The 17636-nt window shown below is 37.9% G+C and overlaps 1 non-coding gene across 1 annotated transcript; it reads left to right on the top strand.

The window, feature by feature from the left end:
* Window positions 1-1435: 1435 nt before the first annotated feature.
* Window positions 1436-1516, top strand: TRNAL-CAA (transfer RNA leucine (anticodon CAA)). The gene has a single exon. It is a non-coding gene; the product is annotated as a tRNA-Leu (tRNA).
* The last annotated feature ends 16120 nt before the right edge of the window (window positions 1517-17636 follow it).

Consider the following 17636-nt stretch of genomic DNA (forward strand, 5'->3'; position numbering starts at 1 on the left):
AGGTCGAAAAGATTGAAAAAATCAGTCATTCACAACCACTGATGAAGGATTCCTCGAAAAGTTAAGGATTAGTAATCCTTTTTAGAAATATAATGGATTTGGTCTTATACATACGCGAGGATGGTAATCAAAAAAGAAAGAAAATGGGTTTTTCTTCTTTTATCACTTAGGAGTCGTGTGAGATAAAAGTCTCATGCATGGTTTTGAATGAGAGAAAGAAGTGAGTAATCCTTTATATTTCTCATCAAACGAATGGCATCTTCTTCTAGAAATCCTAGTTATTCTTAGCATGATATTGGGAAATCTCATTGCTATTACTCAAACAAGCATGAAACGTATGCTTGCATATTCGTCCATAGGCCAAATCGGATATGTAATTATTGAAATAATTGTTGGAGACTCAAATGATGGATATGCAAGCATGATAACTTATATGATATTCTATATCTCCATGAATCTAGGAAGTTTTGCTTGCATTGTATTATTTGGTCTACGTACCGGAACTGATAACATTCGATATTATGCAGGCAAAAGATCCTTTTTTGGCTCTCTCTTTAGCCCTGTGTCTCTTATCCCTAGGAGGCCTTCCTCCACTAGCAGGTTTTTTCGGAAAACTATATTTATTCTGGTATGGATGGCAGGCAGGCCTATATTTTTTGGTTTTAATAGGACTCCTTACAAGAGTTATTTCTATCTATTATTATATAAAAATAATAATGTTATTAATGACTGGACGAAACCAAGAAATAACCCCTCACGTGCGAAATTATAGAAGATCCCCTTTAAGATCAAATAATTCCATCGAATTGAGTATGATTGTATGTGTGATAGCATCTACTATACCAGAAATATCAATGAACCTGATTATTGCAATTGCTCAGGATAGCCTTTTTTAGCTTCTAGGGTGTATTTCTTAGTTCAAGATCCCTCTTACTAACTGGAATTAAAGAATTAGTTGATCTGTTCCGCCCAAAATGGGAATGGGCTAGAGTTATGAACTTATAATCTGATGATCGAGTCGATTCCATAATTATAAGTTCATTCCATACCGGACCAGGCCGGAATAGGGTTATATACATTCTCATTATGAGAAGGGGTCATTCGGGCCTATCTATATAAATACTATGTTTACATATGAATTTATACATCATTACATTCTATTTAGGATTAGGAATACACGTAATAGGACCTGATTTTTACATATCTCTATTGGGACCATATTCACCTCTTTGAGTGAATCAAGAAATAGGTTTGATTGTCCATATTTTTTATATATATCAGGCATTGCATTTTTCGGATAATTCAAATCGAAGCAATTAGATGTCCAACTCGGGCCTATATGACATGACCGATCAATAGATCCACCTTTGTCATATATTCCATACATCACACTAGATAGATATAATATTCATGGAATACGATTCACTTTCAAGATGCCTTGGTGGTGAAATGGTAAACACGCGAGACTCAAAATCTCGTGCTAAATAGCGTAGAGGTTCGAGTCCTCTTCAAGGCATAATATTGAGAATGCTCATTGAATGAGCATTCTCAATAAGAGAGCTCGGAGCGAATCGGTATATCATTACCGATTCGATCCGAGCTCATGGAATTGGAATAAATTCAGCAGCGGATCGAGAAATCTTGGTGATATTCCCTATCTAATGAATAGGGAGTCCGCTTTAAAATCGTTCATCCTGCACCTACCCCATGAGTATATGCTTCAACAGGAATCACACAAGGGTAGATTAGAAACCTCTGGTAAAATGCCCGCCTGTAACCCAGCAGATAAAGTATATTACATAGTCCAGGGATTGGCGACTTACCCATTCAGTGACTTTGGCACTGGACGTTCCCAAAATAGGGACTATCGGGTAAATTTAATATAATAGACACATGTTGTCATTCCAGCCTTCCTTCTCCTTTCAGGGCCTATCTGAAAGAGAATCCAGTACTTCTTGGTCGTGAATATCTGAACTGGTTTTTTGTTGTTCAAGAATTCTTATTTAGGAAGTTCATACCATCCATACATAGTGTTTTTATCTAAGATTTCAATTCTTCCGTATTTCAGAAGTAACATATTCTTCCATGGAGCTAAGGTCCAAAATATGGAAGAAACAAGTGTTTCCACGACTCTACCACCCAGTTAATTCTGTTCCACTTAATCCCTCTTTCATGGCCACATATCTTTCCGGCTAAGGAATGGGAAATCTTTCTCCTGTTACATGAATCCAATTTTCATTTCATCCGGGAAAAGCCATATTTTTCTCAACAATGTCTTTGTCATTTGATCCAATAGCATTCTGTTAGATAGGAATAGATTTGATAAATACTGATAACTCTCGGATAGAGTATTAGAACGGAAAGATCTATTAGATAATGAACTGTTGGTTCTAAGTCATCTCTGACGATTAATCAACAATTCGAAGTGTTTTTCTTGCGTATTCTTGATAAACCAGCATTTATATATAGATGTAGGAGGATCTGTTTGGGAAGTAAGAAGCCCCTTTGATATCTCTTCATCTGCAAATAATTCTCGATGTGAAAACACAAAGTCGGGGGTATAATCTTTGAATAGGAAAAAGAGTGGATCTGCAGGGTCCCAAATGAATTGGCTTATTCGAAAAAGGCTTTGTTCTTTGGAAGATCTATCTCGTGTCTGGTACTGCATGGTTCCACTCTGCAAGAACTCTGAATCATTCTCTTGAAGCTCATCCTCTTCATTATAAATGATCTGCTTGCCCCGAAATGACCTGGACCAACAGGGAAATCCCAATTCATTGGGCCTTTCGATACAATCAAATAGAAAGCCCCAATTGCGCCATATTCTAGGAGCCCAAACTATGTGATTGGATAAATTATCCTGCGGGTCAAGGGCTCCTTCTCCCTCCCCTTCTTCAAACTCCGATTCATATTTTTCATAGAGAAATATCTGATCGAGGATAGAACAAGAGCTGATTTGCATCATATATAAGGGATTCCTCGGTTCGGGCTGAAAAAGCAATGTCACTCGATCATTATCAAACTGACTGCAATCTTTTTCTGTCCGTGAAGATCCCACCAGATCGCCTTCTACTTCTAATAGGCCATGAACTAGATCAGAATCATTCTCAACGAGTCCATAAGAAGTGATCCCATTTTTTTCATTGGGTCCGGATAAAGACCAAAGATCTTGAGCGATCGATCTGGGAGAACAACTCAAAAGATCAAGAAGTATCGTTAATCTCTTCATGCTCGTTCCAAGCTCGAAGTACCATTTGTACAATAAGAATCCCCTTCGTTACATGATTTCATCTTCATATAGATAGATATAGGATATGTGGGGCAATTACTTAGAAGTATATTTTTTGCTACAACCCTTCCTATCTGATAGAAAAGGATCTCATAATCCTGAACCGATCTTACCTGGGATCACAAATCCCAAGTTTGCCTCATTGGAACCCATGGTTATGGACCCGAATCTAATTGTACTAGTGTCTATAATTGATTTATTCTATGTAATACTAATCGATAGGACCTCATTGGAACCCATGGTTATGGACCCGAATCCGTTAGTATGGAATATTTTATTTTCCAAGTGAAATCCCCTAGTATATGAAAGAGTGAAAAAAAATACATTGAGTTGAGGGAGTGGCAACATCTCCTTCCTAGTTCATCTTGAAAGATAGACACACCTATCTTTTTACATTTTGAGATAAGGTAAATGCATTTGAGCTGGGAAGGCAATAACATTGTGAAGTATACATAAATACTCCATCCTATACAAAAGTTACCTTTAGTACTAACTACCTTACTACTATACAAAAACATGATGATCATGGTGGTTGAAATGAAATGTTGTGTTTCTTCAATCTGGTCCTTCGAAAGGAAGGGAAAGACCATCTATCCATGTTCATCATGCCTCTAACTTGAGGAGGGAGTTCAGCAAATTCATGAAAATTTTAGAATGAGCGAGAGTATGGCTATAATTGGCAAGTTTATCAGCAACTTGATTGCTCTCTTTGTAACAATGCTTAAGACTATAGCTTGACTGAATCTTCAATTCTTTAAGCTCCTCAAATTCTTTAGATATCCTCCGAGGAACTGTACATTGTCCATTCACACAATCAACAAGCAATTTGGAATCACTCTCAGCATTGATGTTCTGCACTCCATTTAACATGCGCCATTTTATGCCATAATCAAGAGCAGAAGCTTCTGCCCAGTTGCTAGTACTCGTGCCTAGAGATAAGGAGTAGACAAAAATTAGGCACCCTTTTTTGTCCCTAATCACACCTCCACCACCACAATTTCCTTCTTTGCCACTACCATCAGAGTTCAATTTAAGAAAGGGAATGGAATGGTAGGCCTGATCCATTTAACCACCATGGATTTTTCAAAGTGAATTGAACTCCTCATTAGTTGACTGATATCATCCCAATGTGGACACAACTGAACCTGCTGGAATTGACTGTTCACCAGTTATGCAACAGAGAAAGCAATCACAAAAAGATATCTTCTCACATTAGCTCTAATATTATCATATTTGGCATTGCACCTAGCTCTCCAGACTTCCCAAGAAGCAATGGTAGGCAAACATTTAGTAATGAATGCTTGAACTGGATTATTTACCTTGCACTTGCACCAATTCACCATAAGTTGTCTAAAAGATATATCACTATATGCAATTCCCATAGGACCACATAATAATTTCCATATGTTCTTTGCGAATGAGCCAGTGCAGAATAAATGATAAATATTTTCTACTCCTAGGAAACCACAACAACAACATCTAGAGGATATAGAATAACCCAACTTAGAAACTCTCGCATCAGTTGGTATCTTGTCCCTCAAAGCCCTCCATACAATGAAGTTCATATTGAAGGGAATACCTTTCTGCCAATTCATAGCACTAACCCAAGCCTTTTGTTGCTTTTTTCTAAACAAATGACAGGCTGAGGCTATTGAAAATGCCCCACTGTTATCTACATTCCATATTGTTTTATCAGGAGTAGATGTGATGACCCGAAGGTCATTTTTAAATTTAATATTTATTTCTATATTCTGAAACCTCAAATAGCACCATTCAGCTTTCATTGAATTGCGTGCGTAGTCGGTAAATCTTACGGAAAATATTTATGTGAAAAATTAATTAAAATGTGAAATAGTGCTTCAAAACTCATTTGAGTTAACTTCGGTCAATATTTTGAGAAAACGGACCTGGATCGGTACTTTAATAGTTTCGGTATATCCGTATCGTGATTTGGGACTTGGGAGTATGTCCGGAATTTAATTTGGAGGTCCCTACCTTAAGTTATCGCCATTTGTTGAAAATTGGAAGTTTGAAAGCTTATAGATTCCAAAGTTTAATCACAAATTGACTTCTATTGATATCGGAGTCGGAATCCAGTTCTAAAAATTGTTATAGGTCCATTATGTCATTTATGACTTGTGTGAAAAATTTGAGGTCAATCGGACTTGATTTGATAGCTTTCGACATAGAATGTAGAAGTTGAAAATTCTTAAGTTCCTTAAGCTTGAATTGGGGTATGATTCGTGGTTTTAGTATTATTTGATGTGAATTGAGATCCCAAGTAAGTCCGTATTATGTTACAGGACTGGTTGGTATAATTGGACGAGGTCCCGAGTGGCTCGGGTGAGTTTCGGACGTGTTTCGGATCATTTTTGTAAAAATATGCATGTCTGGTTCTGGAGTTTCGCACCTGTGAAGAAGGAGCCGCAGATGCACAGCCGCTTCAGTGGGAAGCTGGCCACTTCTACAACTGGGAACTGGCCAGCTCCTTCGCTTCTATTGAGAAATGAGGCGCAGATGCGCGACCGCTTCTGTGAAGGCCAAGCGCTTATGCGGAAGAGACCGCTTCTGCGGTCGTTTGGGCGCTTCTGCGATGTCGTAGGTGCAACATTGAAGTCCGCAGATGCGGAATTTTTCCTGACAGCCTCACTTCACAAATGCTAGATTTTTCTCGCAGATGCGGCACTAGTGCCCGCAAATGCGAAAAAGCCTGGACAGAACCCATAAAATCTAGAGTTAGCCATTTTTACTCATTTTTGAGTTTTGAGTTTCGGATTTGGGCGATTTCAAAGGGTTTTTCATGACTTCGACTTAGGTAAGTGTTCTATACCCAAAAGTGATTATATTTCATAAATCCATATTTATATTCATCATTTATTTCAGATTTAGATGGAAGAAATTGGATTTTTTGTAAAACTTTTCAAAACATAAAAATTTAGGATTTGAAGGTCCATTTGACATCGGAATTTGATAATTTTTGTATGGTTGGACTAGTCTCAGAACGGGTGTTCTGATTTCATAAGTTTTTTCAGAATTTGATATGTGGGTCCCACTGTCGATATTTTTAAAATAAATTTCAGATTTTATTTCGAAAAATTTATAAATTCATATGGAATTAATTCCTACGATTCGTGTTGAGTATATTGAATTGTTTGTGAATAGATTTGAAGCTTTCGTACACGAATTCGTGAGGAAAAGGTTTATTGGAATCTTGAATTTGATTGCGAAGCGAGGTAAGTGTCGTGGTTAACCTTGACTTGAGGGAGTAAGACTTATTTGTCTATTTTCTACTTGATTTAATGTGCAGGTACAACGTATATGTGAGGTGACGAGTACTTATGCGTTGTGGTTGAGTCAAAGCATGCAGGTGAAATTTGGTTATTGTGAATAATTGCCTATTTAATTAAGAAATTCCTGCTTAAGTTATTATTATTTAATTGATTCTTTTTCATGAGATTATTGCTAGTTTAATTATTGTTGAATATTTTGGAAGGTGAGATCGGTATTCTGGTATTGAATTGATTGATAAGTATATACCCCCGCATTTTAATACCCTTTCAAATTTATATTATTATTTTCATGGTAAAGAAGAGTGTAAAAGCATGAAGGGTGATGTCGTGCCAATTTCACATTATTATTTATTGAAATATGAAGTAGGTAAGAGAGTTAAAGCACGAAGGGTGATGTCGTGCTATTTTAAAGAGTGTAAAAGCACGAAGAGTGATTCCATGCCAGAAGAAAGTTAAAGCACGAATGGTGATGCAATGCTAGAAGAGGGTTAAAGCACGAAGGGTGATACCGTGCCAATATTATTATTTATTTATCAATTTATGGAAAGAATGAGAGTTAAAGCACGAAGGGTGATGTCGTGCCAATCTTATTATTTATTTATCAATTTATGAAAAGAATGAGAGTAAAAGTACGAAGGGTGGTGCCGTGCCATTTTTATATTATCAGTTGCTCATTTTATTGTTGATGAATTAATTGGATGCTAAGTGACACTTCTCCTGCTGAAATGTCTATATCATTCCCCTTTGCATGTTCCCTCCCACATTTATAAATTGTTATTCATTGTGTTATTGTTGCTTTGTATTTGTATATATACTTGTACAGGTTATTTATGTACATGTCTTGTCATAGCCTCGTCACTACTTCATCGAGGTTAGGCTCGACACTTACGCAGTACATGGGGTCGGTTGTACTCATACTACACTCTGCACTTCTTGTGCAGATTTTGGAGTTGGTCCCAGCAGAGTACCTTAGACTTTCTCGAATTCAGCTACCCAAAGGAGACTTGAGGTATAAAAGCACAGTGTCCGCAATTCTGAAGTCCCCTTCGATCTTATCTTAGCTGTGTACTATCTTTCAAATAACTTGAATTTTATTCAGACCTTTATTTGTATTATCTGGTAGCTCGTGCACTTGTGACATCAGATTCAGAGATGTATTGTGATGATTCGGTAGTTATGGTCTTCTGCACTTTATCTCAGTAATTTAACTTTTGTTTAATTTAATTTATTTAAAAATAGTTAAGATTATTCTAACGTTGACTTGCCTAACAAATGAAATGTTAGGCGCCATCACGGTCATGGCAGTAGATGATTTCAGTTGGATCCGGAGACTATTTACTTTAAGCACAATATGTTGAGGAAGAAGTTGATTATAACCTTCCCAGTTAATTTGATTGTTCAATAACATATCCAAGAGCTTCAAATTATTAGGTTTATGGTTGGGAGAAAGGTAGTCAGAATGAGGACCAAGCTCAGACCAATTGTCAAACCAGAAGGACACTTCTCCTCTTCCGACCTTCCATAGTATTTGTTTATCCATCACCTCTTTGATCTTGCACATGGCATTCCAGGATTGTGATTGACCTAAATACCATCGCTTCATAACAGGATGGACTCTCTGATAATATTTGGCCATAAGAAAATTCTTCCATAGGGACTGGACAATCCTAAAGTTCCATCATTGTTTTGCTGTGAAGGCATTGCAAATGTCTTAAAAGTTTTCTGAAATTTGTCCCCCTCCCCCTCTTTATAAGGAAAGTAAAGTTTATCCCAGGAAGACTAATGGTATATTCTCTTTTCTACAGACCCTCCCCAAAAGAATTTGTTAAGCATTCTTTCTATTTGATTAAGTACACATTTGGGTGAGTGTATAGCTTCCAGAAGATGTGTTGGTAATGCCGAAGAACATGTCTAATCATCACTGCTCTGCCACCAGATGACAGAAATTTAGTGTGCCATCCTGAAATTTTGTTGATATCCTTGGTTATCATTTCTGAGAAAATAACTATATTTTCCTCCCAACATATAGTGCACATCCCAGATATTTGATAGGTAAAGATTTGTGCTCCATCCCGGTGATACTTTCCACCCTTGAAATTTCATCTGGTCGAGCATTTGGAGCTAGAATAATATAAGTTTTTTGCTTGTTGACCTGAAACTTTTTCATAATAAGTAAGAGCCTCCATTAGTAGTCCTAATGATTTCCTGCAACCACTAGAAAAGAGAATGATATCATCAGCAAAGGCAAGATGATTAATAATAGGGTCTTTCTTATTCATATGAAAGGCTTTAAAAGCATTAAGAGAAGCAATATAATTTAATTTTCTAGAAAGAAATTCAGCACAAATAACAAATAAAGAAGGAGAGATAGGATCTCCTTGTCTTAGACCTCTTTCAGATTTGAAAAGGCTTGCCTAGTGCCATTAACAAGTAGAGAATACCAATTACTAGAAATATGTCTGAAAATGATGTCAATCTAAGTTTCACTAAATCCCAAATGTCTCATTAGAACACATAAATATGATCATGACACTCTATCATATGCCTTAACCATATCTAGTTTCAATGCAACATTTCCTTTCCCATTAGTTTTTCCAATATCTTGAATAATTTTCTATGCAAGTAAAATATTTTCAGTAATAGCTCTGCCTTTTACAAAATCACTTTGGTTCCAACTGATTAAATATGGTAAAATAATGCTCAACCTGGAGTTAAGTAACTTAGAAAAAAGTTTACTAATAACATTGCATAGGCTAATGGGTCTTATATTATTAAAATGTTGGGGAGAGGGGACTTTGGGAAGCATGAATATGCAAGTATGTGTAAACCACTTAGGAAAATTAGCTCCACAGAAAATAGAAATGAAGGCTTGAACAATATCTGAAGCAATAATGGACCAGCAGTTTTGAAAAAAATTTGCAGTAAAACCATCAGGTCCAGGAGAACTTAGCCATCACTTAGCCATTTTACTCTGGCTTTTTGCCTTAAAATAGAATCCTGGATCTTGAGGTATCTAATATACTCAGCTCTGATTTTATTCAAATTTATTCTATTGGCATCACTATTGTCATTTATGGTAAGAATTTCAAGATTGGCGATTTCTAATTCCAATATTATAGGTTAATTCTTCATGAATATCTCCATAAGCCTCTCTGGACCAAGAGCTAAGTCTAGATACAATCTTCTTCAGCTTCTGATGTAGGATCCATAGTGAATTCCCATTACACTCTTCTTGCCAGGTGCTTTTAACCACATAAAGAAAGTCGACGTGATCTGTCCAGAAAGTGAGAAATTTGAAAAATTTGACATGAGCCTCTTCATTATGGCTAAACTGAACCAAAAGAGAAACATGATCAGAACAAGCATTGGCCAAATGAGTAACAGTGGTTCTATCAAATATGCTAAATCACTCAGAATTGTACACCATCCTATCCAACCTCTTCCATATAGTACCAGAAAACCCTCTATTGTTGCACCAAGTAATAATATTACCAAGAAAATTCGCATCCTATAAACCGCAATCTGACAAGCATTTCATAAAGTTGAAGCTTTTGTCAATTATGTATGGATTCCCTCCTATTTTTTCCTCAGGATCAGAGATGACGTTAAAATCACCTAGAACTGCCCAAGGTCCATTGAGGGAACCAGCGAAATTAACCAAATTAGCCCACAATTATTTTCTCAAAATACATCTACATTTAGCATACATAGAAGTGAGATGAAACTCAGTATTAGTAACGTTTTAGCTAATCTTGCAGGTAACTAGCTTATCAGTGTCCTTAACAATGTCAACATCAAATTCATTAGACCAAAGATCCATATTTTGTTCTTGATATTAGAATAACAGTTAAACATCCCAAGATGCCTCACGCATTGATTCATTTTAATCATCTTGACTTTAGGTTCTTGTAAGCAAATGAGGAAAATATTATATTGTTGTTTGAGTTTTTATACTCCTAATATTCCAACAAAAAGTGTTAATCATTGGAGACTATTGGAGTAAGAACTATGTTTGACTTCTTGGTAACTTTGGTCTTCTGCGAGGAAGGCCATCCATTTAGATTGCTATCTAAATCCCTTGGAGAAAGATTATTCATATCAGCAATCGTCTTTTGATCATGAGTTAAACTCCTATCTATTTCACAATCCATATTCATAGCATGTTTGTCTTTGGTACAGGCTTCATCATCTGAAACTGAAGTTTGCTCTTTTTGGAATTGAATCTCTTCAACGTATTCCTCTGATTTTGTTTCGAAGTGAGAATATTCATCCACTTCATTATCTTCATCTTGTGAATTTGACTCTATTGTTATGTTTTTCACAGCAATATCCATATCTCTAGCAATGGTATCAACTTGATTCTCATCCGGATCTTCTGGTGGCTTTATTCTCTCAGCTACACCAAGTAAATTATGAGGTTGAGAATCATTCATCATAGTTTTTTGAATTTTCTCTTTCTCCAACTTCCATGATTCTACCTTGTGGGGTTTGCTATCCCTTTTGTTACTTGTTGGATCTTTTTTATGATTGTTCCTCGCATAAGGTGGAGCTGCCTTTTCAAATAGGAAAGTTTTTCTTGATCTTTTAATCTTCCTAATGTTCTCAGATTGGATCATATGGAGCCCTTCATTACATTGATGTTGTTGTTCCCTCAATGAAGTGATTATGATCTGCTCGCTCACTGATGGCAAATCCCTGGTAACTTTAATTTCCCCTGAAGCAGATACATTACTTTCATCACTATACTTCTGAACCTCTTTTGTAGTGTTTAAGTTGGCAATTGGGAGACTTTTGCCTTGAGGATTTTTGAATTACTCTTAGCCTTCTTCTTTCCTTTGTTATTTGTTACAGTAGTCCACCCTTCCTCTTTATCCACATTCTTTACCTCCATAGAAGCTAAACCTTGTTCTTTGTTGGCTCCACTGGAACTAGCCCTTTTATCAATTTCCATTTTATTGCTGACCTTTCCCCATGTGCCTTCAATGCTCTTGTTCTCTAGGATAGATGTATTATTAACTTGGTTTCCATATTTTGCTGGAGATTGCCTCAACTCAGGATGAACAATACCACATTTTGTATCACTATGACCCTGCATTTTGCAATGACAACAATATTCAGGAATAGTGTCATATTCAACCTTTTGAATAATAGTTTCCTTATGATCTTCCTCATTGAGAATGTCAATCAGGACCTCTTTAAGGAGAGGTCTGACCCTGTCAATTTCAACGTTGATGTTTGCTATAGTAGGTCTAGTTTTCGATAAGGTAACTTTGTCACATATAATTGAAATACCAATTGGTTCCACAATATGACAAAGAGCCGCCCATTCGAAGAAATGCCATCGGAGATTCGGTAAATTTATCCAAACTGGGGCCATTGTAGTCTCAATTCCAGGCTTAAAATCCGTAGACAATTTCTGCAACTTCATTTGCATACCGCCAATTATCACAGTAGTTCTGCCATAGACACTTTTGTGATCTTCCTCCAAATCAACATTGATGAAAATATTTTTGAGATTGTAAGCTCCTATTTTGATGGCACCTTTGACAGGTACAGTTCTAATAAATTCAGTTCGAATTCGCTCAATAGATGGTCTAGTTCTCGGAAATATGCCCACAATGTTGTGACAACATGTTTCATCCAACAAATCATGTTCCTCTTTTGTGAAACTGGCAACTGGCTTTCCCTCGACAATATTGTAAGGTCTATGTTTGAGATGGATCTTCTTCTTAGACGTGTTGCCATGGATTATGGAACCTCCGAGTCTTGATGCATAATTATATTGATTATCACATGTCATTGAAGGTCCAATGACCGGAATAGGCCCATTTGGGTATAGCAGAACCTGAGTTGGAGCATGACTAGGCTTAGGAATTATTGGATTGGCGAGGGCTAGAGGAGGAAAAGCAATAATTTGCATGTTACATGGATCCAAATCCAGGTCGAAGTCTTTTAACCCGTGATTTTTAATTATCTGGCTATAGGCCTCACGAACCCTGGACTGTAGCGCGGTCAAGCTAGATATAGACCTCGCGAAGCCTGGTATATAGCGCGGTCAACCTGGCTATAGACCTCGCGAAGCCTGGTAAATAGTGCGGTCAACCTGGCTATAGACCTCGCGAAGCCTCGTCTATAGCACGGTTTGGGTACTTGTCATTTTTGTGCTCTTTTCTTGCATTTTTGTCCTCTTTTTGTGCAGCCTTCACTCGTCTTTGTCTTATAATATTCCTACACATAAAACAACACAATTTAGCTCAAATGTCGCACAATAAATCACTAAACCAACAAAATATAAGGCGAGTAATGTGCTAAAAGTATAGCATTTTTGCCTAACATCACCACCCAACACTTAATGTTGCTCGTCCTCGAGTCAACCACCAATTCCTAGAGCACTTTAATTTTCTTTCAGCACACCATACCTATGACTATGGTTGATAGCAACAATTAAACTTTAGCATATGCCTTCAAACTTCCCTTTACTTTATGTCATACTTCAAAAATTTATTCAACAAAAAAACAATATGTTTATAACACTCCTAACTTCACAAACCGACTCAATATCAGAACGTATTCATGGCTTGAACACTAATCATCATAGAAAAATCTAATAACATTACTTGTCCCTTGCGAAATCATGTTCCCTCACAACAAAAATAAGAGAGTAAGTTGAATCCACACATTCGAATATGTAATGACCCGACCGGTCGTTTTGAGCATTTACACTTTGCTTGGTTATTTGAGGGCATGAGTAGCTCTGTATGATGTAGTATGACTTATGTGATTCGTCGGTTTTGGTTTTCAGATACTCAGAATTGATTTGAAAGAATGATTCTCAACTAAGGAGCTTTAAATTTGAAAGAGTTGATCAAGTTTGACTTTTTGTGAATTTGAACCCGGAACGGAGTTTTGATTGTTCCAATAGCTCTGTTGGGTGACTTCGGACTTAGGAGCGCGTCCGGATTGTGATTTGGAGGCCCGTGGTTGAATTGGCTCGAAATGGCGAAAGTTGCAATTTTGGAAAGTTTGACCGGGAGTGGACTTTTTTTGATATCGGGGTCATGTTCTGATTCCGGAAGTTGGTGCATGTCCGTAATATTGAATGTGACTTGTGTGCAAAATTTGAGGTCAATCGGACGTGATTTGATAGGTTTCGACATCGGTTGTGGAAGTTGAAGTTTCAAAGTTCATTGAATTCGAATTGAGGTGTGATTCATCATTCCGATGTTTTTTTGTGTGTTTTGAGGCCTCGAGTAGGTCCGTGATATGTGATGGGACTTGTTGGTATATTTGGACGGGGTTCCGAGAGGCTCGGGCATGTTTCGGATTGATTTCAGATCATTTTTCTTCATTTTGGTACTGTTGTGTTCTGCTATTTTCTGGTGTCTCGGTTCTTCATCATGTTTGCGTGGCAAGTGTTGCAAACGCATAGTGTATATGTATGGAAGTAGCATTTCTTCATCTCGTTCACAAGTAATGGTCCGCATTCGCGTAGTGTTGGGGCAAGTCTCCTTCGCGTTCGCGTATGATGGATCACGGACGCGTAGGGTTGAGTTGGGAGCCGGAGGCCTTCTTCATCACGTTTGCGTAGTTGGAGCCGCATTCGCGAAGGTCTGAGCCAGCTATGAGACACGTTCACGAGGTTTTTATCGCAGACGTGAAGTGTATTATGGTGGCAGATTATTTTGCTCATCGCGATCACGATGGTGTTGACGTGTTTGCGTAAGAGGATGCCTGGGCAGAAGTATAAAGTACTGTATTTCGAGGGTTTCGGCCATTTTTACATTTGGGAGCTATGGACCTCGGATTGAGGCGATTCTTGAAGCAATTTTCACCATATGAATTGGGGTAAGTGTTATCTACTCGGTTTTATTTATATTTCATGAATCTATCTTCGTTTTTGGTAAGGGGATTGTGAATTTTGAAGAGGAAATTGGGGGGTTTGGCCTAAAGTTTCATAATGTGAATTTTTGAGTTTTGAACATCGAATTGGAGTCGGATTTGAGTTAAACTAGTGTGGTTGGACTCGTAATTGAATGGGTTATTGGATTTTGTATATTTTGTCGGGTTTCGAGGTACGGGCTCGAGTTGGGTTTTGGCCAGTTTTGAACTTTTTGATTCAAGATTTGATCTTTTTCGATAAGGAGTGGTTCCTTTAGCATTGTTTGATGTACTTGAGTTGTTTTTGTTAGTTTTGGGCCGTTCGAAGGTCAGAACGCGCGGGATGGCATTTTGGAGCATCGCTTGGCTTGCTCGGTGTTGGAATTGGCTTGTTCCAGATAAGTAACTCTTCTAATCTTAGTACTGAGGGTATGAAACCCAGAAATACGTATTATGTGATTGGAATAGAGGTGACGCACATGCTTGGTGACTGGCGTGGGCGTGCACCATGTGAATTGAGACTCTGTTGTTTCCCATGGCACTACATAGTGGTCCAACTTTGTTGATATCCGTATTTTCACCATGTGATAAAGTAGTTAAGCTGTCAATCATGCTAGATATCATGTTTGGGCATTATACCGATACGGTTTGGACCCATAGTGGTCGTTTCTTACTGTCATCTCATTGATTTCATTGATATTTCATACTCAGTCATATCTATGCATTCATACCATATCTCAGTCTTAGATATTATTTATTGATGCATCATATCATTGTTGTCGGGTTAGTTTTATGACATTGTGAGCCCGTGAGTGAGACTGGAGAGATTGATGACTGAGTGAGGCCGAGGGCCTGAGTGAGAGTGACATTTTGGGATCGGGTTGCACGCTGCATCATATTATATTGATTATATTTTATATAGATCGGGTTGCATGCCGCAACGAACCTTTGGGCTATATATATATATATATATATATAATATTGGATCGAGTTGCACGCCGCAACAATATTGGATTAGGCTACACATCGAAAAAATATGGTGATTGGGCTGAAGGATCTCCTCCGGAGTCTGCACACCCCCAGTGAGCGCAGTCGACTATATATGTGTGGATCGGATTGCACGCCGAAACGGGCCTTATGGTCATATATGGATCGGGTTTCACGTTGCAGCAGGTATTGTACAACGCTGAGTGATTGAGTGTGCTGAGCATTGAGCATAGTGAGAGAGAATGCGAGACAATGATATTGAGTACTCAGAGAGTGTAAGTACATGAGCTCATCATTGAGATGCATTGCATTTGACATGCGTACTTGAGATACATGCATAGAGATGCATTTCCTTATGTTACCCGGTTTTGGGGACATTTATGATTTTAAATGTATCTTGACATGTAGGCATAGAGAAGTACTTTCCTCATGCTATCTGAAAATGAAACATCTTACTATTTGTTGAAAGGAGTTTTGGAGAAAAAAATCACAATTTTCAAACTTACTCGTATTTTGGCTTTTTTGGTAAAAGATTTGGATTTTCAGTGAGATACTTGAAAAGAAATGCCTATTTTTTTGGAACTGAGAACAGACTGAGCCTTTTATTTCTGAGATACTCTTTTGTTACATGTACTATGCTGTTATGAACTGTTATGGAATATTGGTGTTGGACCCGACCTTTCTGTTAGCTCGTCACTACTTTCAACCTAAGGTTTGGTTTGTTACTTATTGAGTACATGGGGTCGGTTGTACTCATACTACACTTCTGCACCTTGCGTGTATATGTTGGCTGCTGATGTTGTTGTGTTCGATAGGAGCTGGATTGAAGATGTACCTGCGTCCTGGCTATAGCTACCTCTTGTTTGTGGTAGTTTTAGATCTATAAAACTCTGTTTATGTACTATTCAAACAAACTATGTATTTATTTCATTTCCGCTTTGTAAACTCTATTCTTAGAAGCTCATGATTTGTACTACTAGTTATTGAGGAATGTATTAGATTTAGATATTTCTTTACTTAATTTCTTTATTAATTTTTATTGGAATTGGTTAGTGGTTAATTGGCTTACCTAGCGGGTTGGGTTAGGTGTCATCATAACTAGTTGGATTTTAGGTCGTGACATATGGTATTAAAGCTCTAGGTTCATAGGTTCTACAAGTCATGAGAAAGTGTCTAGTAGAGTCTTGTGGATCGGTATGATGACGTCCATATCTATCTTCGAGAGGCTACAGGACATTTAGGATATACTTCCCATCTTTCTTTCCTTATCGTGCGGCATTGATTCAGCTTGAAGCGTAACTCTTTGAATTCCTTCCACGCATTCGCATGTTAGACTCGGTATCGGCTGTGCGCCGATGGCTTGTGATTCCATGGTTGAGGTACGAGATATGATTTTGGTGTGCTGATGATAGGCCAGTCCGGATGACTTGAGGTTGGGTTTTGACGGTGGCTTGAGCACGGAGGTTTCGGTTGTGTGAGCACGTGTTTTGGGGACTTATATCTCCGGTGGTGTCCCTGTTAGAGGAATTTATGAGTGGATGACTATGGGGTGAGTATGATGAGACTGCAAAATGTGTTCAGATTGTTCGAATGTGACGAGAAGCGTTTACTTGAGATGTAGCAAGGACTATGGGGTGTTTGATTTCTGTCTTAATTTGGCGTATGGTCTCGAGTTATGGGTCTGTTGAGGGATCTCTCATGTTGTTTAGTTGTGGAGTGAAGTACATTTTCATCTCGTGTTGATGAGTTCATAATCAAGAAGATTAAGTGATTGCGTAGTAGTCTTGACTATGAAAGGGTATAGAGAGATGTCAGTTTGAGGCAGAGAAGGCGGGTTATCTCCTGTGAGGTGTCCTGAGGTTGTGTGGTCCTTATGATGTTTTGTAAAGAGTTCTCTTTTACCAGTGAATGATATATGTTGCAATTTGAGTTTGGATAGCTTGTGGAAGTTGGCTTGACTATTATAAGGGCGAATGCGAGATTTGCAGACGATTTGAGGTATTATATGGTTTGTGTTACATAGGCTTGCGAAGGATTTAGTTGAATTTTTTAGTGCGGGATTATGGCAGTAATAGAGTATGGGTATCGTGATGTTATTGACTATTTTGTTCTATGGCTTTGAGCCAAATGGGGGAGTCTGCTATCGACGAGTTGTTTGCACGATTATGTGTCGTATTGGTTTCGGCTCAGGG

Source organism: Nicotiana tomentosiformis, chromosome 8, assembly GCF_000390325.3.
Source record: "Nicotiana tomentosiformis chromosome 8, ASM39032v3, whole genome shotgun sequence".
Taxonomy (NCBI): Eukaryota; Viridiplantae; Streptophyta; class Magnoliopsida; order Solanales; family Solanaceae; genus Nicotiana; species Nicotiana tomentosiformis.